The sequence below is a fragment of the Canis lupus genome, chromosome 6, assembly GCF_011100685.1.
Source record: "Canis lupus familiaris isolate Mischka breed German Shepherd chromosome 6, alternate assembly UU_Cfam_GSD_1.0, whole genome shotgun sequence".
Lineage (NCBI taxonomy): Eukaryota > Metazoa > Chordata > Mammalia > Carnivora > Canidae > Canis > Canis lupus.
In genome coordinates this window covers 30,258,251-30,283,408 of record NC_049227.1, presented here as the reverse complement: position 1 = coordinate 30,283,408, position 25,158 = coordinate 30,258,251, and the positions used below count along the sequence as shown (strand labels likewise).

The window sequence follows — 25,158 nt, the reverse complement described above, 5'->3', positions numbered from 1 at the left end:
TCATAGGAGTGGATAAAGATCATTTGGGCCAGTGTTTCCTGAACCTTGGTGTGTGCCCAAATCTCTTAAGGATGCTTGCTGAGAAAGCAGGTGTCTTGGCCGCACACATGGAGATTCCAACTCATTAGGCATTGGATAGGATCCAGATTATTGAATTTTTAAGAAACCTCCCCAGGTGATCCTAGAGTAGGGGATCTGTGGACTGTACTTTGAGAAACACTGGCCCGAGGAGGGATATCTCAAATCTCAACTAGAATGTCTTTCAAATATTCATCTGGCATTCAGCCCAGCAAAAACAATGTGCTCAGTTTCTGAATTTAATCCTGCTCTTTACTGCTCCTCCACTTGCTCCTCCACCTTGCCACCACCAGAGCTCCTAAACCTCAGAGGATTTCTCAGAGTAGTCATATGAAAGAAGGGCTCAAAGAGAAGATGTTTGCGTTCATTTCTGTTTATTTATTTATAGAGAAAAGTCTACCATTAGATGATCTAATAAGCACTTTAATTAGGCAGTTTTATCATGTTTATTCATTTAAGTGATGCCTTTGCTGAGCTGCTTGAGGTTGGGATCTGTGTACCCTGCGTTGCCAGTGGCTGTCCCACACTTGCTTTGCTGGCTAAGGGATGGATGGACATGCAGGAAGCGGTACCCACAGCACTCATGGTGCTTCCTGGTTTAAGTTTGGTGTTCGTGTTTCTGGTAATGCCAATTGCATAATTCTGCAGAAATTGTAGGAAGGTATAAGTAAAATCTCTTGACTCTCAGAAGGCAGATGGCTAAAATTCCTAAATGTATCCAGGACACAAAGGGATAACGCATTCCTGTCTCTCCGTATTTGTTGCCAAGAACTCAGATGATTTTTGATTAAAGTCTGAAACCAAAAGTTGCAAATTGGTGACCTAGAAGGCTGGATTTGTCTGGCAGAGATGTTTGATTTGGGCTACACCGTGGTTTTTAAATCAATTTAATTCCCAGCATTGACAAACTGGGAAGCTGCATATAAAATCCAGATTTTTTGGCTCTCTTCAAAAAATTCAGATCTGGCAGTGCTGAGCACGTTTTCCCACATAGCAACACTCAGTTGGAGGTGAGTAGCAGCTGTCCCTTTTTAATGGGGTTGTGTTCACCAGTTCATCATGAGCCCCGTCACTCCCTCCTGAGCTTGATATTCTGGCTGCATGCTAGTTACCATTTGTCATCTTTTCCAGGCCTACTTGACTTACTTCTGTTACCTACATGGTGCCGAGGGCTGCTGCATTCCACACCTCAAGGGATGCCATTCCCATCACAGTCTGGAGTTGTGCAGTGTGCACTGTACAACTGTACCCAGCAGTCCTGCTAGTTCCTTTGGATCAGTGGTTCTCAACCTGGGATCCGTGAGCGCTAAGGATCTTTTGAGTTGTCTCAGGGTGGAAGGGGAGGCCCTGAGGGTGGGGCCTTTGAAGGACCTTCAATTGCTTGTCTCTACCTCAAACAGAAAAGCCTCCTTTGGGTCTGTTATTTTGGAATGCTGAATAATATTTTCATTTTGAAAAAAAAAAAAAAGTTTCGTGGCTAAGAAAATTTGAAAAAGATGACTGCCAAAATTAGCTTTCTATAAGGCACCCAGTGTTGAGTTCTTTGGGGATAATACCACTCAGCATGCATGTAATTGGCTTCTGCAGCCCCCCAACTGCCAAATCCTAGGCCTAGAATTTGTTTTAATCAGTATAATTTACATACAGTGAGCTGCACATAGCTTAAGTGAATAATTCAATGAGTTCTGACAGATGCATTTACTCATGTAGCCAAGTTCCCAGTCAAGATGAAGAACGCATCCATCACCCCCAAAATTCCCTCATGCCCCTTCTCAGGCCCTCTACCCATCCCCTAGAGGGAACCACTGGTCTGATTCCTTTCACCAGAGACTAGTTTGTATGCTCCTAAATATCTGGTAAATGGAATCATAGCTTATGCTGTCCTTCGTGTTTGCTCTTACAGCTGGCCAATCCCTGAGGCCCATTGGCCAAGGCTCAGAAGGTCTTTTCTACTATTCCTTGAGTTTCCTCCCTATTCCTGAGATCACCAGGGTGAATGTATTTACCTAAGCCTTTGGTTCTGAATCTTGACTGCATCTCTAGAGTATTTAAGATTGCAATGCCCCAATGAGAAAACAAATCAGAACAGTGGTTGATTCTGGGGAGAGGAGGTATGGACCAAATGGGGAGTGGTATGAGGGAACATCCTGGGGTGAGGGTAATGTTCCATATCTTGATAAAGATTGGGGAGAGGCATTGGGATAGGCAGTGTTAAACCCATAAAATTGTGTACTTCAGACTTATGTGTTACATTCTAAATAAATCTTATCTCAAAAGATAAAAACATAAACAGATATCGAACTTCAGTTAATAGCATGTTAGGAATACTGAAGTATTCAGGGGGAGATATACTGATGTCTTCAATTTACTCTGAAATGCATAAAAACTTGTAAGGATTGATGGGTGGATAAAGGGATGGGTGGATGGGTGGATGGATAAATATGTAAGAAAGCAAGAATAGTAAAATGTTAAATGTAGAGGTTAGGTTGTGGGTAATGAGGATTCGCTGTAAAAATCTTTCAACTATGGTGTACGCTTAAAAATTTTCATAAAAAGAATTTTGGGGGAAGTCCAATGCCCAGGATCCTCCACCAGATAATACATGGATTTAACTTGCCTGGATTGGGGCCGAGTTGTCTGTACTTTCTAAAGCTCCCTGTGGTGGAAGACCACTGACCTGAATTAGGGTATAGCATTTCTACTTTATAAAGTACCTGTTATATGCCAGGACCTCTACATACAAGGTTTCACTGAATCCTCCCAACAGCCTTGGGTGACCAGGGACGTGCCATGCCTTCATTTTCACACAGCTGCTCATTGGTACCACCAGACTTGGAAAACACTATGCTCCGTATCCCTAACGTGTGACCTCTTATATGACCCTTAGCATGTGCCAGGTATGATGATAGCCTGCAGAATTTTGCTGCTCCTCCATGCAATCATCCTAGGAGTTGGTCATGATTAACCTCTAGTTTCATACGCTCCTAAATATCAAGTAAAGCAGAGGTTGACTTGCTCAGTCAGTCGTTGTTTGGTTGATAAAAACCGACATGCCAGGCTCTGTGCTAGTGGCCGGCAGTGCACTATGAGACAGTCTGCTGGTTCCTGTCTTTATCGAGTTTACACTACAGTTGGAAGATGGGCTATGCATCCAGTGCTATGCACTCTATGATGGTTGTGATCTGTGCCGTAGACATCTGGTTAGAAGGCATAGGAATCTATCTAAGAGGGACACCAGAGTGAGTCTCGGGATGAAGACACCGTAAAGAAAGCAGCCATGAGAATACACTATTTACCTGAAATCTGAAGAAATAGTTGGTCGTGGCAAGGGGAGAGCATGTTCCAGGTGGAGGGAGCAGTGTGTGCAAAGACCTGGAGGTGGGCAAGGACCAGAAGGAGCCAGAAGGCCAGGCTGCTTGAAACAGGGTGAGAGACAGAGAGGGTGATGCGAGCTGGGAGTAGGGCAGCAGCTAGTGGCCAGATGCTGCAGGATCTCACACACCAACGGGGGTGATCACTGAGGAACCAGAACCAACGAGGAGTGTCAGACCTGAGACGAACATGACCCGTTTTGCTCCAGGTACCCTAAGTCAGAAAATGGCCCAGTGCAGCTTGGGACTGGCTTCTCTCTGTCCTCACTGTCTTTGTGCTTCTCCCCTCCACTGTCCCCTTAAGCACAAAGGGATGCCAAATTTTTCAAACACCAGTGTCTTTTCCAAGAATTGGTTGTGTTGGCCGTGTACAAAATCTGCTTGAAGGGCAAGGAAAATTCTCACCACACTAAGGCAGAAGGCATGAAAGCAACCTGCAAGCACCCCTAACAACAATAGGTGATAACCCAAAGTTACAATATCCATAATATTCTGTGCTGCAGGACTAATTAATGTTGGATTGGTGGTGCGCTGGCCATGCATTCTTTATGGCTTCGATTACAGAGGTGTCATGGGAGAACAATGTGTTGGGCTCCTGTAGGTAATAAAACAGGGTGGGGAGGACAGTTTGGAGGTGCTGTGCATGTTCTAGGCATTCTGCTTAATAAGTGCTCAGGTGTTGTCCAACAAAGAAGACTGAATTTCTTCCTTAAGCCCTCCTCAAAGGGGCTATAGGAAAAAGTCCAGCTTTTGACAGTTCTGGAAGGATCCCTAAAGCCCAACTTGTCCATTTTAAAGAGACCCAAAGGGGAAATGTTATGCAGTCAAGGCTCAACAGGGAACCTGTGGTAGTTCAGGAGTAGGAAGCCAGGTTGCTTGAACAGGTCAATGTGTTAAATACCTGGAAAGTCAGGGCGAAAGACATGATCAATGGTGAGGCTGGTGGGCTGGGCTGGGTTGGACTAGTTAATGCTTTTTTTGGGGGCGGGTGGCTAAGGTGAGATTTTGATTTTATTCTAGAGCCATGGGAACCCACTGGAAAGCTTGAAGCAAGTGGATTGACTTGACCAGATTTACATTTCATATAGATATCTCTTGACGCTTGGCCTAAGGTGGATTGGCGCAGTCATCTGGGTGGCCAATGATGGTGATGGAGCCTAGGGTGGGATGGGAGAGATGCCGAAAGTGGATACGATTGGATGATGACCTGCTGATAGTTTAGGCATGAGGGTGGGAGAGAGAGGTTGTTGCGGATGCCTCGAAGATTTCTGGGTTGGGGCAAGAAGACCAGTGGAGGTGCCACTCCTGAGGCAGAGGTGATTGATTTGTGGAGTTGGTGGGGGAAAGGTGGCTCACTAGATTTCAGGCACTCACGAGACATCCAGACAGAGGTTTCAAGTCAGCTGTTGGATAAATGAATCTGGAGGTCAGAAGAGAGATCAGTGCTGGAGATTTAAATTTAGGAGTTTTGGAAGGGCTGCAAGACAGATGAGATCAGCTGTTAAGGAAGCATAGAGGGAGAGGAAGCTGGGGCTGTGGGCTAATGACAACCAGCATTTATGAAGCACCTACTATGCACCAGGTCATCTTGGACCATACAAGCGCCATGGAGGTGGCTGCCCATTTTGCCAAAGAAGAAAATGAGGCTCAGAGAAGTGAAGTCATTTTCCCAAGGTCACACAGCTAGTAAGTGGTTGGCAGAGGTGGCATTAAATCTGGGTCTTTCTCTCTTCTAGAAAGAAAGCTCCTCCTGTTCAGTGGATCTCATGAGGGCTCTCGGACTAACTCTCGCTGGACAAAGGAGATACTTTCTCATCCCTGCATCCATCATTCAGGCCAGCAGGACCTCTTGATTGGCCTGGCCTGAGACAAGTGCCAAGCCCTGAGACTGAACACTGACCACACGGCTGGGGAGTGGGGGAGGGGAAGAGCCAAGGAAGGGTGAGAGGATACTGGCAGGTGGTCACTGCAAACAGACACTTCCCCCACTGGGCACCAGCATCCCAGGGACGGTTGGCTGTTTGGAAAAGCATTTCTGCCACATGGTGGCTCTTGGGTGACCTCGGCTTGTGAGCGGGGAAAGGTCTGAAGCAGTGGGAGGCTCTTATTTCAGAGAGTGGAGCACAGAATGCTGGAGTCCTTTTCAATTGCAAAGTCACCCACAAAGGCATATGTCTCTCTGCAGCTCAAGCTACAGATGGGCAGTGAAGCCACACACACACACACACACACACACACACACACACACACACGCTCTGAGAGACTGATTTCAGATGAGCTTTTATTAGCTAGCATATCATCTGTGCAAAGAAGAGACTCACATTTGAGCATTTGCATCATTGGAAGGAAAGAAAAATAAGCCAGCCAGACTCTTCCTTTCCTCCCCCAAAGGAAGGGGCAAGAGTGACCCCAGCAGCCTGAGTGGGTGTGTCTGCTCTGAGCACCTGTCCTTTGGCTTGTTTTCTCCGCCCAGAATGGGTGGGAGCAAGCCACAACCCCTTAGCAGTGACAGAGAGTCTCAGGGGAGGAGAAGGGTCCCACTCTCTGATACCCATCAGAACAGTCAGCCCATGACACTGGGTCAATATTTATTGAGCACTTTCTCTGTCTTTCCACCTGTGGCTGAGGGCAAAGACGATGCCAGTGAAACGTGGTTCAGAATTCTGTCCCCAAGGACTTTGCAAGTCATTTGGCGACTTCATTCATTCATTCATTCATTCATTCATTCATTCATCAGACATTTGTATCTGTTGTCTCCATTATTGCATTGCCAACACCTTGCACATTTCCTGGTTCAGAAGAGGCACTCAATGAATATTTGTGGGATGCACAAATGAGGGAAGAAATGAGGAACTGTAGGAGACCCCTAATGAAGGGAACGGGAACCTGCCTTTATTAGGGGGCTCAGAGCCCTGTCACTGCATCTGAGGTACCTTGTCCAGCCTGCTCAGCTGCACCTCATGTTTGACTCCACTGGCCACTCTCCAATCTTTGAAACTCACCCCTCCCTTGCTTTCACGAAAGCACTACTTTCTCCTCTGCTTCCCTTCTTTCCACCTCTCAGCCCATCCAGCTCAGGCTACTCTTTTTCCACCAACCTCTACCTGTAGGTGTCTTTAGCTCTTTTTATCACCTTCCATACCTTCTGCACACCTGCTGACTCAGGGCCATGTCCATGATGAGGAGCACTACCTGCCTCCATTCCATCATTCAATCAATAGAGATCTTCGGGGAACTATTCATGTGCCAGGCTCTTCTAGATGCTGGAGACAAAATGGTGAACAACTCAGATCAAGTTCTTGCCCTTAGAGAATGTCTGTCTTCCACTCTAAACTCTCTCTTGAACACTAGACTCATATAGCCGGATGTATTTGACATTCGATTAGACATCTCTCCCATAGACCAGCCCATCTTACTGTGTGATGGATCTCAGCAGATGGATCTTCCCACCACCTAGTTCCCCAAACCAGAGAAGGGGGCCCCCACCCTAGACTCCACCTTATTTCCATACCCCCTATACCCAAAAGGTCCCTAATCCAGTCGTTCCCACATCTGGCACATCTTCTATATCAGCCTCTTGTCCTCCACCCTCCCTACACAAGTGCTCTATAGCTCTGGCTTATATTTATTGCTGCGGCCACCATATTGGTCTCCCTGTCTTTGTTCTTGCCTCCTTCCAGCTTATATCCTAGCTGCTGCCAGAAGGATCTAAGATCCCAATCACATCATGTGTTTCCATTGCTGAAAACCTTGAGGGCCTCACATTGCCTTAGGATGAGAACCCAAGCTTTTAAACATGGCTTGGGGCCCATCAGGGCCCATGATGACTTGCCCCCTCTGGTTGCTTCCCCAGCCTCAGCTCTCCCTGGCTCAGGCAGATCTGCCTGTAGTTCCTCAAGCCTGAACCTCCAACCCTTTGCTCCAGCCTATCTTCTCTGTTGCTATTTCTTACAACCCTGCATAGAACTGGCCTCTGCTACCTTCAAGCCCCTCTTGTGCATTGTGACCTGCCACTGCTCCTGCAATTCTTATCACACATGATTATTTCATCATCTTTCTTTTTTAAATCCCACAACAAAGGAAGGAACAGTGCCTTAGTTTTGTCAGTACCTGGCACTTGTAGGCGACCATCCTGACACTATTGAATGTGAATGGGGCGGGATGGAAGTTGATACTGTAGAAAGCACTGGTAGATAGATGATAATTAAAAATATATATTAAATAAGGATTGGCCTTGGAGGATTAAGAGCCCAGCCTCCTTGCTCCTTGGGTGCAGCAACCATGAGATAATTTTTACACCCTCTCCCAGAGGTCCCCAGTTGTGAATGTGTACCACTTACGTCAATGGTAACCTGCTCCTTAACGTACCCTTCCTCATATCACATCCTCATTCTTCTACAGAATTTCCTGGGATGATCATCTCAAATAGAGCCCAAAATCTTTGTCTCGATGATGTCTGCTTCTGCAGAACCCAACCAAGATAGTGCCTTAAGAAATGTTTGATGACTGACCAAACAAATGCAATGCAATGGCTATAAAATATCCATCAAACAGTAAGTGAGCCACACAAAACAGCCTAGAAGCAACAATCAACAGTTCCAAAGCTTTCTTTTTTTTTAAGATTTTATTTATTTATTCATGAAAGACACACACAGAGAGGCAGAGACATAAGTAGAGAGAGAAGCAGGCTCCCTACAGGGAGCCTGATGTGGGACTTGATCTCAGGACCCACGGATCACGACCTGAGCCAAAGGCAGATGCTCAACCACTGAACCACCCAGGTGTTCCAGTTCCAAAGCTTTCTAAGCCAGGGGCGAAGGACCCCAGTGTAGATGGGGAGTGATAAAAGCTAACACTGAATGGGCATTTACTCTGTCTCAGGCTCTCTTCTAAGGCTGTGCATCTGTGTGTATTTTTTTTCCTCATTTAAATGTCACAACAAGTCATGGTAGTTCTATTTTCACCCTGCTTTACACATGAGAAAAACTAGGGCACAGAGGGGTTTGGCCCAAGACTTCCCAGCTGTAGGTGGAGGAGCTGGGAGTCTGCTCTGAACAGTCTGGTTTCCAGCTGGATTCTAAACCACAGTGCCTGGAATTGGTGATGAGATTTGATCTGGGTCCTGAGTGCCTGGAAGGGAACGAGCAGGACATCTAGAAGGCAGGTCAGCAGGAGCAAAGGCAAGGTGAGAATGCACATGCCTTGCTCAAGGTCATATGCCTCGGGGGGAGTCTTTATTTGTAGGAAGGTCTGCATTTTTTGCAACTCTCTCATTACCTCCTCCGTTTTTCCCGTCCCCCAGATTATTTTCAGCACTGGAGGATGTGGGGAAGGCTGGAGGGCCAAAAGCTGGAATCAGAAATCTCCGAGGAGACTGGCCGCAGACACAGTTTTACTCATTTGTAGTCAGGGTTTGCAAGAGTCTCAAACACACACGGGAACTTATATTCAAAATCACAGGATCCCAGAGTGGCATATCCAAGGTGGCAAACTCAAATGCCTGTAAAGGCCAGGCAGGCGGTCAAGGCCAACAGTGGAGTGTCCTGATGTCAGATGCTAAATGCAGCCTATGTCTGACCCAGAGGAGGCAGGCAATACCCTGGTGCAGCCCGTCATTGCCTGCTGGGAGTGGGGGCTCAGCATGGCTGGTTTTCCCCTTCAATAAAAAAGAAAAGAAAGAAGCTGGAAATCCAATTTTTATTTATTTATTTAAAGATTTTATTTATTTATTCATGAGACACACACACACACACAGAGAGAGAGAGAGAGAGAGAGAGGCAGAGACACAGGCAGAGGGAGAAGCAGGCTCCATGCAGGGAGACTGACATGGAACTCGATCCTGGGTCTCCAGGATCATGCCCTGGTCTGAAGGTGGCGCTAAACCCCTGAGCCACCCGGGCTGCCTGAAATCCAATTTTTAAAAGATGAAACATCTCAAACGCTAAATATTGGCAGTAAGTTAATTTGAAAGACACACTTTTCAGGCTGACATTGATGAGGTCAAAGAAAATGTCTTAGTGGGTTAGGTTCGACCCACAAGCTCCCATGTTAAGACCTCCTATAAAAGGGGTACCTGGGTGGCTCAGTCGGTTGAGTATCTGACTCTTGATTTCAGCTCAGGTCATGATTTCAGGGTCATTAAGATCGAATCCCATGTTGGGCTCTGTGCTGAGCGTGGAGCTTGCTTGGGATTATGTCTCTCTCTCTCTGCCCCTCCTCCTTGCGCACACACTCTCTCTCTCTCTCTTAAAAAAAAAAAAAGACCTCCTACTGAAGATACTGTAGACAATAGAATATTGTACTGAGATCAACAGATACCTGGATTTAGAGCATCTTAGGTTCAGAATCATTAGCGTTATAGATTCTCAAACTTAAAACTCTTCTAGATACTTGGCACATTGAGTCAGTAGAATAACAGAATTTTAGCTGCGACTGCGGGTACACAGAATCACAGCTAGAAAATCAGAATCATTAACATGATAGGTTTTCGGAGTCTGAACTTTTATTTGTTAACCTTTAAAATCTCACAGTCCAGCATTATTGGAATCAGATGCCTTCTACGTTAAGCATCTGGCCTTTCACATGTTTAAAGTCATTAAAGATATTTAGTTAAATAAGTATACTTGCTAAATCTCTGCCTGAATGAATCTTTCTCCCCCATGATATTCTCATTCATGTCTTCCAAAAATATTTTTATTGAGCACCCAATATAGGCATCAGTGAACCAAGAGAGACAAAGTGCCTGCCATAATGCAGCTTGAATCCTTGCACAGGGGGGCAGGTGGGAAACACATACACAAGATGATTTTAGACAATGATCATTTCCAAGGAGAGATGAAACAGAATAATTGTATAGAAAGGGGCTTGGTGGGATGAAAACATGGGTATCAAGGGTGGCCCTCTCTGAGAAGGTGGCCTTTGAGAGGAGACTCGAATGATGAGAGGGGTTAGCTGTGGGAAGATGGGGGGGGAGAAAGAGGGTTCTGGGTAGGGGGAATAGTAAGTGCAAAGGCCCTGAGGTAGGGACAGGCTCGTGTCATTGAGGTGCAGGAAGAACACCAGTGTGGCCACAGCACAGCGAGTGGGAGGGAAAGTGGGGGTTGGTGAGGTCAGATTGCTGGGCAGGAGTGTGGCCTCTTTTCAATTCAAATAAATAATGAAACGCTTTCAGCACATCTGTGTTTAAACCACTGTCCACTCTGCATCACACGTAAGTGCTTGCTAGGGTTTGTGGATGCAGAATCCAGGTCACAGAGAATGAGGTGGGGGTTAGCACTGCTCTTGGCCATGGTGTCCTACAAGGATCCACAGTCATTCTTCCACAGTGCTCTTGCAGGCAGCCCCTTGCCCATCATCACTGCTTTATGACATCCCCGCTTCTCTGGTCCTGCAGTCCTGTATCTCTATCAGCAGCGGCCAGACAGGGAGGAGAGACAAGTTTCAGAAGGGTGTGTGAGAGCTGTCATAGCCTCTATGCCTGCTATCTCCATGGTACCCAGGCAGGGGGACAATCTAATTAGGCTATTTTCAGCATCCCGGAGGGAGGGGGAGTGGAGGGAGACAGGGAGAAGGGGACCTGCCTCTCCTGCTGCCTGTCTCTCCCCCCACCACTCCCTCTCTGAAGTTATTATTGATTAAACAGTCAGGGGCCAGGGAGGCAGGACCTTTCTGTGCTCCATGCTGGGATCAGAGGAGGCTTTCGGGCAATGCGGTGGGCCTTGTAAACTGCATCAGGGACCCCAGGGGCTGGCGGGCTCCCAGGCCCCCATTACTAATGAGCTCTGAAGCTTACAGCTTTGACCAGAAACACATCCCCTGCAGGCTGTTTGTCCTCTGTTGGGGCTGGCTGCCACTAGCTTCCTCTGGCACGATGGGCCCAGAGATGAGGATGTGGGCAGCCCTTTGCTTCTTAGCCCGGCCCGTGTCAGCCTTCAAGGCTCTTGCCTGTGATATTCAGAGCCTTGGAAGGGAGCCAGGCTTTCATCTGCCTGGAACACATGGCCAGTGGCTTCTGGAAGTGACTCACGGGCTGTAGACTCAGTGGAAACCTACTGGCCTCTTAAGTTCTGAGTGGCCAGGGATCACATTCAGTGTCCCAGTGTCTAGCACTTCCAGGTGCTAAACATTGATTCACCAAATATCCCGCTATGGGACTATGAGAAGGCTGCCTCTAAAGGGTTTTCTTTAACTCACAAGACACCACTTTTCACATCTGCCCATTTGCAACTGCATTGTTCAAACTTGGCCCAAATCGGCTGGTTCTGGATGTTAATATGGTCAAATCAGGTTGCAAAATAAAGCCATTACTGTATGTAGGGAGCTGTACTAGGGGAGTCCCAGGCATTGTCTTAGCCCCTCAGAACAACTCGGTGAAGTAGTAGATATTTTTATTAGCCCCATTCCACAGGTGAGAAAATGGAGGCATGGAGCGGGTCAAGGAAGATGCCCACGATAACATAGCTGGTGTCTGATTTGGGATTAAAACCCAGGTTGTCCAACTCCAGCGCCAGCTTTCCAAGGTAACAGATTTAAATGGATTCGTGGCTTCAGGACTCAAAGGAGTCTTTAACAGATTAATGTGAGTTGTGAGTCTCAAAGAGGGGATATTTCCTGAAGTCATTTGACCCTTCCCTGTTTTACTTTCAGGACACACTTGTTAACATCTTCTGACAGCAGTTTGGGAAGGGCTGCTAGGAGGTAATTAAACAGAGCAAGTGATAACGTCCTTAATTAATCCAATTCACTCTCTTTCATTTGTGCTTATTTCCTTATATTGGCAATAGCTCCAACAGGAGGTCTTTAACAATCAAATCCCTGGTTATTCCTTGTGACTACGGAAAGAGCATGAACACCAGAAGAGGAATTTTCAGAGAGAACCTCCTCTTGGGTTACTGCTTTGCGCCAGTCTGAGATGTGATGCTGTCTGTCATAGCACAGGGGTGGCATGAATTCTGAACCAGGGTTATGGCTGTTACACACACACACACACACATACTTTTACACACTCACACATGCCCCAGTGAATCAGAGCTTACCTCAGGACTCTGCCCTTTTGTTACAGAGTCACAGGACTTCCAAGACATCCTGATATTTTTCCATTGGTATATTCCTTTCTGCCCATTAGTAATTTACTTGGTGTGTGATGGTGCTCCAATGGCAGGGTCTCCCTCCTATGCCTTCTACTTCTCCCTTCAGTGTCTAGTGGAGGGTTGGACATGCAGAAGCTCTCAATAAATGCCTGGTTGGTGGATCTTCTTCATTCCTCAGCATCGCTATCAGCATCATCAAAGCTATACCTATGGTTGATTGTCTTCTGTGAGTGGACATTGGGCCTCATGCTTGATAGCCCAGAGTCCATATACTGCAGCCCATCCATAAAACTCAGCTGGCTGCCTGTGTTTTGTAAGTATTTGTAATCAGAACACAGCCATGCCCACCCATGTAGGCATTGTCTGGGGCTGCTTTTGTGCTGCAGTGGTGGAGGTGAGTAGTTTAGGCAAAGCCTAAAATGTTTACTATCTGGCCCTTTGCAGAAAATATTTGCCGTGCCCTGCTTTATACACACACAGTCTCTTTTAATTCTCATGACAACCTTAAAAGGAAATCTTCCCATTTCACAGATGAAAAGATCAAGGTTCAGGTCTAAAGGTTAAACAATTTGCTCAGATGTTAAGATCCAGGGTTTAGACTCTGGTCTGTGTGTCCAAAGCCAAATCTCTTTCCTTTGCCCTGTGTTCCCCACCAAGAACAGTTTGAATTGTTTCACCTTTACTTTTGAATCAGGTTTTCTGAGCATCTGGGGTTGGTTCTATTGGGGGCTAAGGGGGGCCAGTGCCAATCTGAAATCACCCAACAAGGCAGGCAGGATGCCTGGGTAGTTTGAGCTGGTGGGGACTGTTCCCCTCTGCTTAGATACACAGATTCCCTCCTAGAGATCAAAGATGTCTGGAGCAGCAGATTCATCAACACGTTTGAAGTCTGGTGCCAATTTCACAAAGACAAATTAATTTCTTTAGCTTCCCAGCCTCTGATGGCTTCAATGCTCGCAGTGCTTTCATCTGGAAAGTCTTCCAGTATTTCTCTACGCCATGGGCTCTGAGAGCTATCTAAATCATCAGTGACTTATCCACGCAGGGGAGGAGGGCTGGCTAGTAAAGCTCAGTTCACAAGCATAAGCCCAAGTGGTCGGCTGTGTATGGGTGGCAGCGAGGGCAGAGAATTTTTGAGTCTCTGGGAAGAATACTCGGATGAGCTCATCTCCCAGTTGTTGGCGGAGTTTTTACCACTTACATTTGTGTTAGGCAAATCCTGCAAGCCTAACAACCCAACCCAAACTTAGCACATTTTGTTTTGTTTACTTCACTCGGACCTATGGCTATCTTTATGTTAGGGCGTGACAAATGCATTACATCATGTGTTAAAGGAATGGGCTTTGTGGAAAGCACCAAGTGACAGGAAGTCAAGACCATCTTGCTAAGAGTGGGGGGTATGTTGTCTCTGTACTCTGTAGGTACTTTTCATTGAAAAACACAGTTGCCAAGAAAGGCAGTCTTGACCTAGTGAGCTTGCCCTGGGATTGGGGATTTCAAAGTACACGGTGAGGGGAAGAGCAGGTGCCTATGAATGCTCTCCTGAAGGGATGGGTTTTGGGATTCTGTGCAAGGTGCTCTGCTGTGCATTTTCTTTACATAATAGCTACATAAACAGTCTTCTGTGTTGGATTCATTATGCCCATTTTGTTAGAAAAAAAGAAAAGAAACTGAAACTCAAAGTAGTTAAGCAAGTTGCTGTGAGTCTCATAGCTACTGGCTAAGCGAGGATTCCCATTTAGATCCATCTTCTGGAAAGTTTCTGAAAATAATGGTATCATCATCATCATCATCATCAACAGCATCTGCCATAGTTAGTGGTATTGAGTGCCAGCATGTGCCAGATGCCGTGGTAAGCGCTGTCCATGAATGATTTCATTTAATCCTCATGATAACCTCATGAGGTAGGTTATACATTATTCCCATGATACAGATAAGAGAAACTGAGGCTCAGGGCAGTTAAGTAACTGGCTCAAGGCTCCCCAGCTTGTAAATAACTGGAGACAGCCCTTGAGTGCCTCCCAAGTGAGACCAGTGCTGCCTTCCACTCAAGTCACACCAATTCATATGTTTAACCTGGGGTATCTTTCCTTAGGGGCCGTCTCATCCAAATCCCATACAATAGACGATTCACTGGGACTTCAGGAAACCCCCTCATGCCCATCTTCCTTCTCAAAGGAGATTTTTGACCACCTAAAGAAGGATCTAGACTTTGCCTTCTTCTAAATACCAACCAAGACTATTTACTCCTTCATAGCCCTACGTTGTTCCCCACTGAGGGGTAGCTCAGAGCCCCAACACTCTGCTGGACAGAGGCAGCCACAGCTGGACCCTCATGCAGCCCACCCTTAATGCCCATCATGGAAACATTCACCATTGGCAGATGTCAGCATGGGGAGGGTTGTTGAGGTATTGCTGGCCTGTCTTCCTCTTATCATTCATTCCTGCACCCAAAGCCTTAGCCCTGAATCTGGCAAGAGGGGTCTGGGATCTGATCTACAATTTGATTTAGTCTCTGGCCAGTTGACTCCACCCCTGGGGGGAAGCCATTGACAATGGTCAGTTGAGACTGGTTTCTTGGCATTTCTTGTTTCCTTCCTGGTCTTTTCTCTTGTTGTTTTCTCTGGTCCTCATATTGCCCTCCCTTCTAGCATTTGCCTGGCACCCACATCCTCTACGTCCAGGGTCGTCCTTTATAAGCTATGCGTCAAGCAAGGGGTGGGGGGCGGGGAAGAGGAGAGCGGAGGGTTCCAAGGGAATGGAGGCAATTATAAGCCCAGGAGGGGCACTGAAGCTTGTATTTCCAAAATAGAAATCTGTTTAAAAACCCTTACTGATTCCCAGTCACCTGTCAGCTGTGGTTCTACAATTTATTTTATTTTTTAATTTTTAACAAGATTTTTTTTATTTATTTATTTATTTATTTATTTATTTATTTATTTATTTATTTATTTATGAGAGACAGAGAGAGGCAAGGACATATGCAGAGGGAGAAGCAGGCTCCCTGTGGGGAGCCTGATTCGGAACTCAATCTCAGGACCCGGGATCATGCCCTGAGCCAGAGGCAGATGCTCAACCACTGAGTCACCTGGGCATCCCTGTGGTTCTACAATTTAAATGTGCCTAACTATTGCCTTATGAGTTGGTAAAAATGCAGAGTACCAGGCTCCACTGTCAGAGGTCCTGATTTGGTAGATGTGGGCTATCTGTATTGGCAAGAGCCTCTGGGATTCCCTGCTGATGGTCCAGGAACTGAGCTTTGACCTACAGCACAAAATCCAAATGAGCTTTGACCTACAGCACAAAGTCCAAACTCCTCAGTATATGTGTGTCATAGTCTGCTTGGGCTACAATTATGAAATACTATAGACTATAGGCTTAAACAAAAGAAATTTTTCTTCTCACAGTTTTGGAGGCTGGACATCCAAGGTCACGGATCTGGCTGACCCAGTTTTTGGTGAGATCTCTCTTGCTGGCTTGCAGATGGTGCCTTCTTGCTGTGCTTTCCTCCTGGCCTTTCCTTGGTGTGTGTGCAAGGAGGGATGGAAGGAGGGAGGGAGGGAGAAGGAGAGGGAGAGGGAAGAAAAAAGGGACAGGGAGGAGAGAGAGAGAGAGAGAGAGAGAGGGGGACAGGGAGAGAGGGAGAGACGGGGAGAGGGAGAGAGAGAGAACTGGTATCTCTTTTTATAAAGACACTAATCCTATTGGATCAAGGCCCCACCTATATGACCTCACTTAACCTTAATTACTTCTATTCCAAACACAGTTGCACTAGGTCGTTAGGGCTTCAAAATAGGAGTTTTTTTTGGGGGGGGGGGGACACACACATTCAGTCCATGAGTATTGCATTCAAGGCTCTTTTTTAAAAAGTGAATTTGTTTTTAATTTTTTAATTTTTACTTTTTTAGAGAGCAAGTGCATATATATGAGTGGGGGTGGGGGAGTGCAGAGGGAGAAAACAATCTTTTTTTAAAAAAATATTTTATTTATTTATACATGAGAGACACAGAGATAGAGAGGCAGAGACACAGACATAGGGAGAAGCAGGTTCCTTGCAGGGAGCCCGATGTGGGACCTGATCCCGGGACCCCAGGATCACGCCCCCAGCCAAAGGCAGCACTAAACTGCTGAGCTACCCGGGCTGCCCGAGAGAGAGAATCTTAAACAAGTTCTACACCGAGGACCAGAGCCCAATGTGGGGCTCAATCTCCTGATCTCGAGATCATGACCTGAGCTGAAATCAAGAGTCAGAGGCTTAACCAACTGAACCACCCTGGTGCCCTGCACTCAAGACTCTTTGAGACCATCCTACACATCCTTTGTGTCTCTATCGGCCTTTCCACTTTGCATTGTATGGTCCACATGTACTGAACTATATTAGGCCTCCTATATTTTGGAGGGATAGGTTCCCAGACCTTTGCAGCTTTAAGTGTCAAGCATTCAGAGTGAATCTGATATATACTCCTCTTTGAAGGAATTATACACAAGGACACAAAATCTTGGTTTTATTACTAACAGCAAACATCTGTTATCTTCCCAGTCATGGGCTTCTATGATGATTGGTGGTAGGGCAAGAAGCTCAAGCCCAGAAACCTAAATTAGAATCCTAGTCTTTGTTCTCTTGAATCTGGAAGAGTTGGGTGTGCCAAGCTGAACTGGTTCATTCAGCCTCATGGACAAGGTTGGTGGGCTGTCCTACTTTCCCCGTGACAAGGGACATGTGTGCTGGACCCTCCTTTAGAGCAGGAGTGACTCAACCATGGATTATTTTGCCTCTCCCCATCTTCCCCCAGGGGTCTTTGGCAACATCTGGAGACGTTCTTGGTCATCGCCAGTAGGGGAGAACAGTGGCTTCGGGCAGTTAGTGAGTGAAAGCCAGGGATACTGCTTAATATCCTACAATACCCAGGCCCCTCTTTGCTCCATACATACATCACAAAGAATTTCCCAGTCCAAATAGTATTGAGAGGTTGTGAAATTCAGTTCTAGAGGTTCTTCTGAGGGTTTGTTTGCTGAGGGCATGTTTGCAAAAAGAGTTTTCCGTATTTGGAGGCTGGAAATGAAATGGGAGGGGGGCTTGCTATCCAGTCTTTACAGCTCAGTTATTTTGTCCACTGGTACATTGTGGCTCCATCAGTGTAGCTAATTCTAAACATTTGCATGAGCAACTCCTCTGCCCATGGGTCACAGGAGGACTGGGAGCTGGGACAAGGGAGAAGGGGTTGGAAAACAGATCATTCTCTTCTTTCTGGGCAGAGGTGGCAATGGGGGGGGGGCAGCATGAAGGTGCATTATAAGAGTCTGTGGCTGCCATAATAAATTACTACACACTGCATGACTTTAACACAGCAGAAACTTCTTTCCTTTTTCTTTTAAAGGTTTTATTTATTTATTTATTTATTTATTTATTTATTTATTTATTTGAGAGAGAATGAGTTGGGGGTGGGGGGCTGAGGGAGAGGGAGAAGCAGGCTCTCCACTGAGCAAGGAGCATGACATGGGCCTTGATCCTAGGACACTGAGATCATGACCTGAGCTGAAGGCAGATGCTTAACCAAGTGCCCCCAGAAGCTTATCTTCTTACAGTTTGGGAGGACAAAAGTCTGAAATCAAGGTGTTGGTTGGGCCACACTGTTTCCAAAGTCTCAAAGAAGGATCCTTCTTTGTGTCTTCCAGCCTCTAGTGGCTCCAGGTGTTCCTTGACTTGTGGCTTGTGGCCAACCTCTGCCTCCATCTTCACATGACCTCTTCTTCTTTTTGTGTTGTAAATCTCCCTCTGCCTTTCCCTTAAAAGGACTCCTCTGGATTTAGAGCCCACCTGGATAATCCAGGATGATCTCATCTTGAGATCCTTAATTGGATTACATCTGCAAAGACCATTTTTCTAAATAAGGTCACATTCACAGTTCTGGGGATTAGGACTTGGACAGTGTTTTGGAGGGGTTGTTATCTGACCTACCCCAGAATGGGATAAAACAGAAAGATGGAAGAGGATAAAAAAACACACTATGGAATATGATTTACCTCCTAAAATTCAAGGAAAGAGGCTGAGGACGGAGAAAGGAGCAGTAATAGGGCATCCACCATGCGCCAGGAACTGGGCCAAAGCTCTCCATTTCTCAGTTCCGTTAATCCTCACGGATACTTGGTGGATTGGTTATCTCCATCTTAAAGATGGAAATAGAAGCTCAGAGAAAGTAAACAAGTGGCTCAAGCACATACAGAAATTGAACACAGGTCTGCTGTTTCCAGAGCCTGTGCTCTTTCTAGGATAAAGGGAGCATTTGCAGCCTCTTACTAGCAGCTGCGGGGAGAGGCCAACGCCAGAACATCTATTTTGCAACAGAGAAGCTGTCATTGCTCATCCTGGGCCTCCCCCAGCCTGGCGTTCACCTGCTTCCTTTGGCAGCCGGAACTCAGGTGCTGGACAGCCCAGCTGGCCTGGAGCCTCCTGAGGCAGGGGTATGGAGGCAGAGTTTGGCTGGTTCAGAGGCAACACCCCTTTTGGCACCCTTGCCCACTTGGCACTGCAGAAGAGCTGGTCCTGCAGATAAATATTAGAGGGTTTGGAGTCCCTACTCCCACCGGTGCTGGGATTGGAACAACTGAGGCAGAATTTTCTAAGAGAGGCTGTACAGTGTTATAGCAAGAGAAGGTTGGAGTAGACACACCTGGCTTCCAATCTCACCTTTCTCACTACTGGGCTGTGTGACCACAGGTGAGTTATTTCAGCTCTCTGAGCCTCGGCAGCTTGCTTAACATCGAACTAAGGGTATTACTGACCACCCTTGTGCAGAAAACATCTCGAATCCTGCTGCACAACGGATTCTTCAAATCCCTGGGTTGGCTGAAGTTTCCTGAGATGCTTGCCCTCTGCATGGCCAGGTCTCTGCTTAACTCCGCAGTTGTAAAGCTAGGACCTCTTTGTCAGGTACCTTCTGTCAAATGCAAATGTGGTGTGTATCATTGCTGGCAGATCAAAAGAGGTTATTAAAACTCTGCCTTTTGTTTCTTATAAAAGGAAACTTAAACCTCAGCACTGAGCATGCAACTCAGAAATTCCACTCCTTGGTGTTTACCCAAGAGAACTGAAAATTACATCCACACAAAGGCATCTACACTAATATTCATAGAAGCTTTATTCAGAATAGCCCCAGACTGGAAACAACCCAGACGTCCGACAGGAGAGTGAATAAACCAACTGTGGTACATCCACACAATGGAATGATTCTCATCAATAAAAAGGAATGAATATTAATACATGCAAAAAAACATGGTTGAGTCTCAAAAACATTCTGTGCAGTGAGAGAAGCATACTGTACGATTCTATTTATGCTCGGATGCTCGGAGGGTAAAACTATAGTCATGGAGAGTGGATCAGTGCTTGCCTGGCGGGGTGGGGATGGAGTAACGGACTTCAAACAGGTGGGAGAGACCTTCCTGAGGTCTCTTTCTTCATTGTCATGATGGTCACCTTACTGTACACGTGATGGGGTTGGTGGAATTGTACTGCTTTGAACATGGGTGCATTTTATTATATGCAAATTATATATGATATATAAGTCATATGTAATATACAATAATATATAACATTATAAATATATAACTATATAACTGACAGTTCCTGTATATTATAAATCATATATAGTATATAATAATATATAATCATATAAGTCATATATAAAATATATTATATATAATATACAATAATATATAATATTATAAATTATATATAATAATATATTACATATAATTATATTATATATATACAGCTAATATATAATAATATATACATACATAAACCTCAATAGAGTCTCTTTTTCTAAAAATCTGCCTCTGTCTCTGGGCACTGTGCATCTCTACGCGCCTTCATGGTCAGACTGCCTCTCCCCCAGGTGCTAACAGGTATGGTCCTTACTGGTCCAAGCCCCCACCCCAAGGAGAAGAGAGCTTCTTATAATTTAAAATTAGAGCGTGGATTGTTATTGGGCTAGCTGTGTCATGTGACCCTTTCCGCTGAACCAATCACTGTCCAGGGGATGGTAATGGCATTCCCGGATTGGTCAGGCCTGGATCACGTGCCAGATCCGGGAAGTGGGGTCAGGCCTTTAGACCTACCGCGTGAGCGTGCGGGAGCGGCCAGTGGAGGCGGAGGTGGTGGCAGAAGGAGGAGGAGCCCGTGGGCTGCGTGGACCTGGCCCGGCTGTGACCTTCCTGGGTACCTGTCTCTCTTTCTGACCCCAACATCCTCCGGAATTAGAGAGATCTGCCTCTGCTTCGTGTCTGGCGTGGCTGCCGCCGGTGTGAGGTAGTAGAAAGACAGGGGCGTTGACGTGGGTTCGAGGCTTGGCGCGGCTTCCCCGTGACCCCGTGACCCCGTGCGGTTTACAGGACTTCTCTAGGAATCCGCTAACGTACCTCTGAGGCAAGCGGAAGGGCCAGCCCTCCCGCCCCGCGACCCCGCAGTGAGTATTGAGATCATTCACATCGGGCGTTGGCAGAACTCCGGGCACACCGTTCAGCCTTTAATGTCCTCCAGTATTACTGCTTCTGCCCGTTCAGATTTCTTTTAAGAACTGACAGTTCCTGTTTACGATCGGGGGTAGCACGTCTCGGGACCCTGCCAGGTGCCCCGGGCACTCCCGTCGCCCTACACACGGATGGCATCCTTGCTACAGGCACCTGCCACTCATCCTGCCCGAGCGCCTTCTCCGGGTGCTCTTCGCGCATGCGCGGTGGGCTACAAGTGCTGAGCCCTCCGCCGGCCAGGGGTACCAGCCTTCTCATCTTCTCCTGGGTGGGACGACTCAGGGCCACATTCGACTGCATCTGGCAGCGCTTCCGCTTCCCCATCCCCCACTACAGGGCTGAGCCTCTGATTCCTGGTAGTAAGACGCCCTTTCACAGGGGATTAGCTTTCGCCCCTTTCTTTAACCACCCAGTCAGTGCTTTCCTCCCTAACTAGACAACTTGCATCCAAACATTCTTTCAAGGGCCTGCATCTGATGGGAACCCAACCTGAGATCCAGACCCTCTGAGTGAGTTGAAACATCCTGTTTTTTTTTTTTCTTGCTTGTTTTGTTTTGTTTTTAAAATCTATTTATTTATGATAGAGAGAGAGAGAGAGAGAGAGAGAGAGAGAGAGAGAGAGAGAGAGAGGCAGAGACACAGGAGGGAGAAGCGGACTCCATGCCGGGAGCCCGACATGGGACTCCATCTTGGGTCTCCAGGATCAGGTCCTGGGCTGAAGGTGGTGCTAAACTGCTGAGCCACCCAGGGATCCCTCCTGTTGGTTTTTTGCTCTTGGCTGGCATCACTCATTGGTCTGGTGTTACAGTGTGGGGTACTTACCCCCTGCAGGCCAGGGGTGTTGACTGGCAGCTCTTTGAGGGCCTGCTGAATAAAATATCATAGAAAAGAATTAATTATTCCTTAATAAATGCAGTTTGCTGGATAGGCAAACCCGATAAAAACATTTATAGAGAGAAATGCAGTGGGAGCCATGAATCCCCAAAGGCCCCTGTGTGGCAAAAAGAGAGGGAGTCACTGACAGGGGAGTTCTCAGTAAATATTGGTTGAGTGATTGATTAGCCTGGCACCTTGCATTGGCTATTACTCAGTGTCAGAATAATGAGCTGTGGGTTTGTGTGCAGCCAAGTGACTTTGCAGAACCACAAGGTTTGGAAGGCTGAGCACATACCTCCAGGCCACTCCTGTAGCTCTGTTGTGTTGACAGAGAGGACCTCGTTTGAGAAAACAATGGCTAAATCAAGTGCCACTGCGCGCCTTGGTTACAGTAGGTCTTATTCTAGGCATATTGGAAATGACTTTTCCTTGGGGTCCACAGCCTCAGATTTTTTTTGAAAAAGAGATTGTATTTATTTGTTCATGAGAGACACAGAAAGAGAGAGGCAGAGACAGAGGCAGAGGGAGAAGCCAGGTCCATGAAGGAAACCTGATGCAGGACTCGATTTCCCCTGGGCCAAAGGCAGACGCTCAACTGCTGAGCCACTCAGGGGTCCCCGCAGTCTCAGATTTTAATCCTTCTCTTGCCAACTGTCTCCCTGAGTAACCTCGGTGAGTCCCTGGCTCTCTCTGGCCCTCAGTTTCTTCCTCTGTCAAATGGAGTGCTTTGGGTGAAGAGGCCCCAGGGTGTATTGTGAGCTGTATGAGTGCTATTGTCTTGTCAAGGGTGTATTCAGCCACTGGACCTTTTCTGTGATGTGAGTTGGTAGCAAATGGACCCTGACCCATTTTACAGATGGAATAACTGAGACAGACTGAGCCTTATCTTGCAGTCACTACATACTGTGCCGAGTTTTTAAAATTTCAGTGCAGAGACTTGTGTAATTCCTGAGACCTGACAGCCAAGGGTCGGGCAGCTTAGACATGTATCAAAGGAAATAGTGGTGTTTAGGTGAAGCATGCCAGTAGGGAAAGCATGTGAGTGCTACAGACTGATAAATATGGGTTTGGATTGTAGTTTAGCCACCTTGCTGGTTCTCTGAATCTCAGTGTCTTCACTTTTAAAATGGGAGAAATCATATTTATGTTACAAGTTAAGATTTAGGCTCCCATGAGCTAGTTCTGTTACAACACTCATCCTCCCCTCCCCCCACCCCCAACAAGAATCTGTTCCAGTGCGGTTAATCTATTAGGAGAACAGTTCGAATATTGTGTGGGTCTCACATTTGCTTACGTGCAGTTTTATCAGTGAGAAACAATAGGCGCGTGAAGATAACTGCCAGACTCAACCAAACTGAGCCACGTAGAATGGTGCAAAATGCACCCATGCACACCCCTCAGATGAACTGAGAGCCCTATGCATCCACACTTGGTGTTAAAACTTTCCATTTGATTTTGGATAGCCAAGTGTCAATCCTACCCTTTCCCAACTCATACTGCAGCCCTTCCAGCACACACCTCCACAAGCCAATTTCAGGTCTTTCCCAAGGTAAATTGGCATATTTATTGTCAGATGCATGTATTTTAAAACCACTATGTATAAATGGTGCTACCATTTAGGTTCCTGTTTTGTTTTGTTTTGTTTTGTTTTTTTCTAAATGTGTCACTGGTGAACTTTCTGAGTGTTTAACCCCAACCTCACTTCCCCATAAGCTCTGTGATTTTTGTTGCATGATTTTGCATGGCGCAGTGACTTTCAGGGATGCATGTGTTGTGCTAGAGCAGAACTATATACAGTGAAGTGCCTGGGGTAGTGCATAGCACAGAGTGAATGTCACAGTGTCCTCCTCACTTTTTATCCTCAGGTGCTAGAAAGTAGAAAGACACGTATTGTGAATCTTGATTGTTAGTAAAAGAAACTACTCAACATTTATAGGTAGAAAAGAGGGACTTACTAGAATTCTACAGGGATGGACAGGAATGGAACTTGGCTTCAGGGAAGTTGTAGTTATGAACTTTGGTTGTAAAAAATAGAAAACCCAACTCACACTTGCTAAGACAAAAAGAAGCATATTGGCTTGTGCCTCAAAAGTCTGCAGATTTGCTTCAGTCACAGCTGGATCAGGGAACTCAAGCCATGCCATGTCACTGGGACTTCTTTCTATCCCTCAGCTGTGCCTTCTGCTCTGTTGGCTCTGTTTCCAGGCAGGCTTTATCCTAGTGGTGGCAAGATGGTGGCCAGCAATTCCTGGCTCACATCCATACAGCTTCAAGTCTAGTGGGAAAGAGAGACTACTCTTCCTTCTAGTTTCATCTGCCTAAATCCTGAGATTTGCTGGCTCTAATTGGGTCCTATTTCCACTCTTGAAATGATAATTGTGGGCAGAAGAGTATGATGCTCTTATTTGGCCCAGCTTTGGGGACCCACCCTGCCCTGAAATTAGGGTGCAGTCGGCTTTTCTGCAAATGATAGGCACTAAGGCTGGGGAAACAATGTATCTCCAAAGAAAATTCCAAGTATTAGTTTCCTGTATAAGGAAGAATGACTATTGGACAGGCAAACACAACACAATGCCATTGTAAGAAGTTACCAAACCAGGCATTTAGAAGCCATTTCCATTTTCTTTCCTACTCAATGCTTCATTCTTTTCTTTCCTGAAACCTTCCTTTCTTTGCTTTTCTGATTCACATGATTTTTATCATGGACAGAATCTGCCAACCTCACGCTTGCCAAACTCTTACAGAGCCAGCCACCAGAAGGGAGTGACTATCCAATTCAAAATTCTAAAGGAAGGATTCTGTCCCAGCTTGGATCAGGGGCCCACTTGCATTCAAATGACCTGACTCAGGCGTGGGGGTGTTGCTGTTCTATCGTACAAACAGATGCCAGGAGCCCACTGTTATGTCTGTAGATGGTGAGACCAACAGGAATGGCCAGTGTGAGTTGGCCAGTTCATGGCAAGGCAGGTCTTTTCCACTTGCTCCTGCCTTTACTGCTTTCAGGATTCAAGCCCAAGATGGCTTAGCCCATTTTTGATAAAGTGGAGGATTCTCATTAGGATACCTTTGTCTGAGGCCAGAAACCATCGCATCCCACAAGCAAAGGAGTAGTTTGCTTGATTCCTAGGGATCTCTAGTCCATTTAACAGGATAGAGGGGACCACAGAGGAGTTGGTGGGGGTAGAGGCAGTGAGCACCACCAACACGTCTTTACA

The 25,158-nt window shown here is 46.4% G+C and overlaps 1 protein-coding gene and 1 long non-coding RNA gene across 6 annotated transcripts in view; both read left to right on the top strand.

Moving 5' to 3' along the window:
• SHISA9 (shisa family member 9) overlaps positions 1 to 25,158 on the top strand; it is a 287,615-nt gene that overhangs the window by 84,695 nt on the left and 177,762 nt on the right. The window lies entirely within an intron of this gene.
• The window catches only part of LOC106558935, a 65,165-nt gene continuing 60,655 nt past the window's right edge, over positions 20,649 to 25,158 (top strand). For all 4 annotated transcript variants that reach the window (XR_005360906.1, XR_005360907.1, XR_005360905.1 and 1 more), the window contains exons 1-3: positions 20,649 to 20,846; positions 20,930 to 21,003; positions 21,532 to 21,576. This is a non-coding gene — a long non-coding RNA (uncharacterized LOC106558935). The remainder of the gene's footprint in view (positions 20,847 to 20,929; positions 21,004 to 21,531; positions 21,577 to 25,158) is intronic.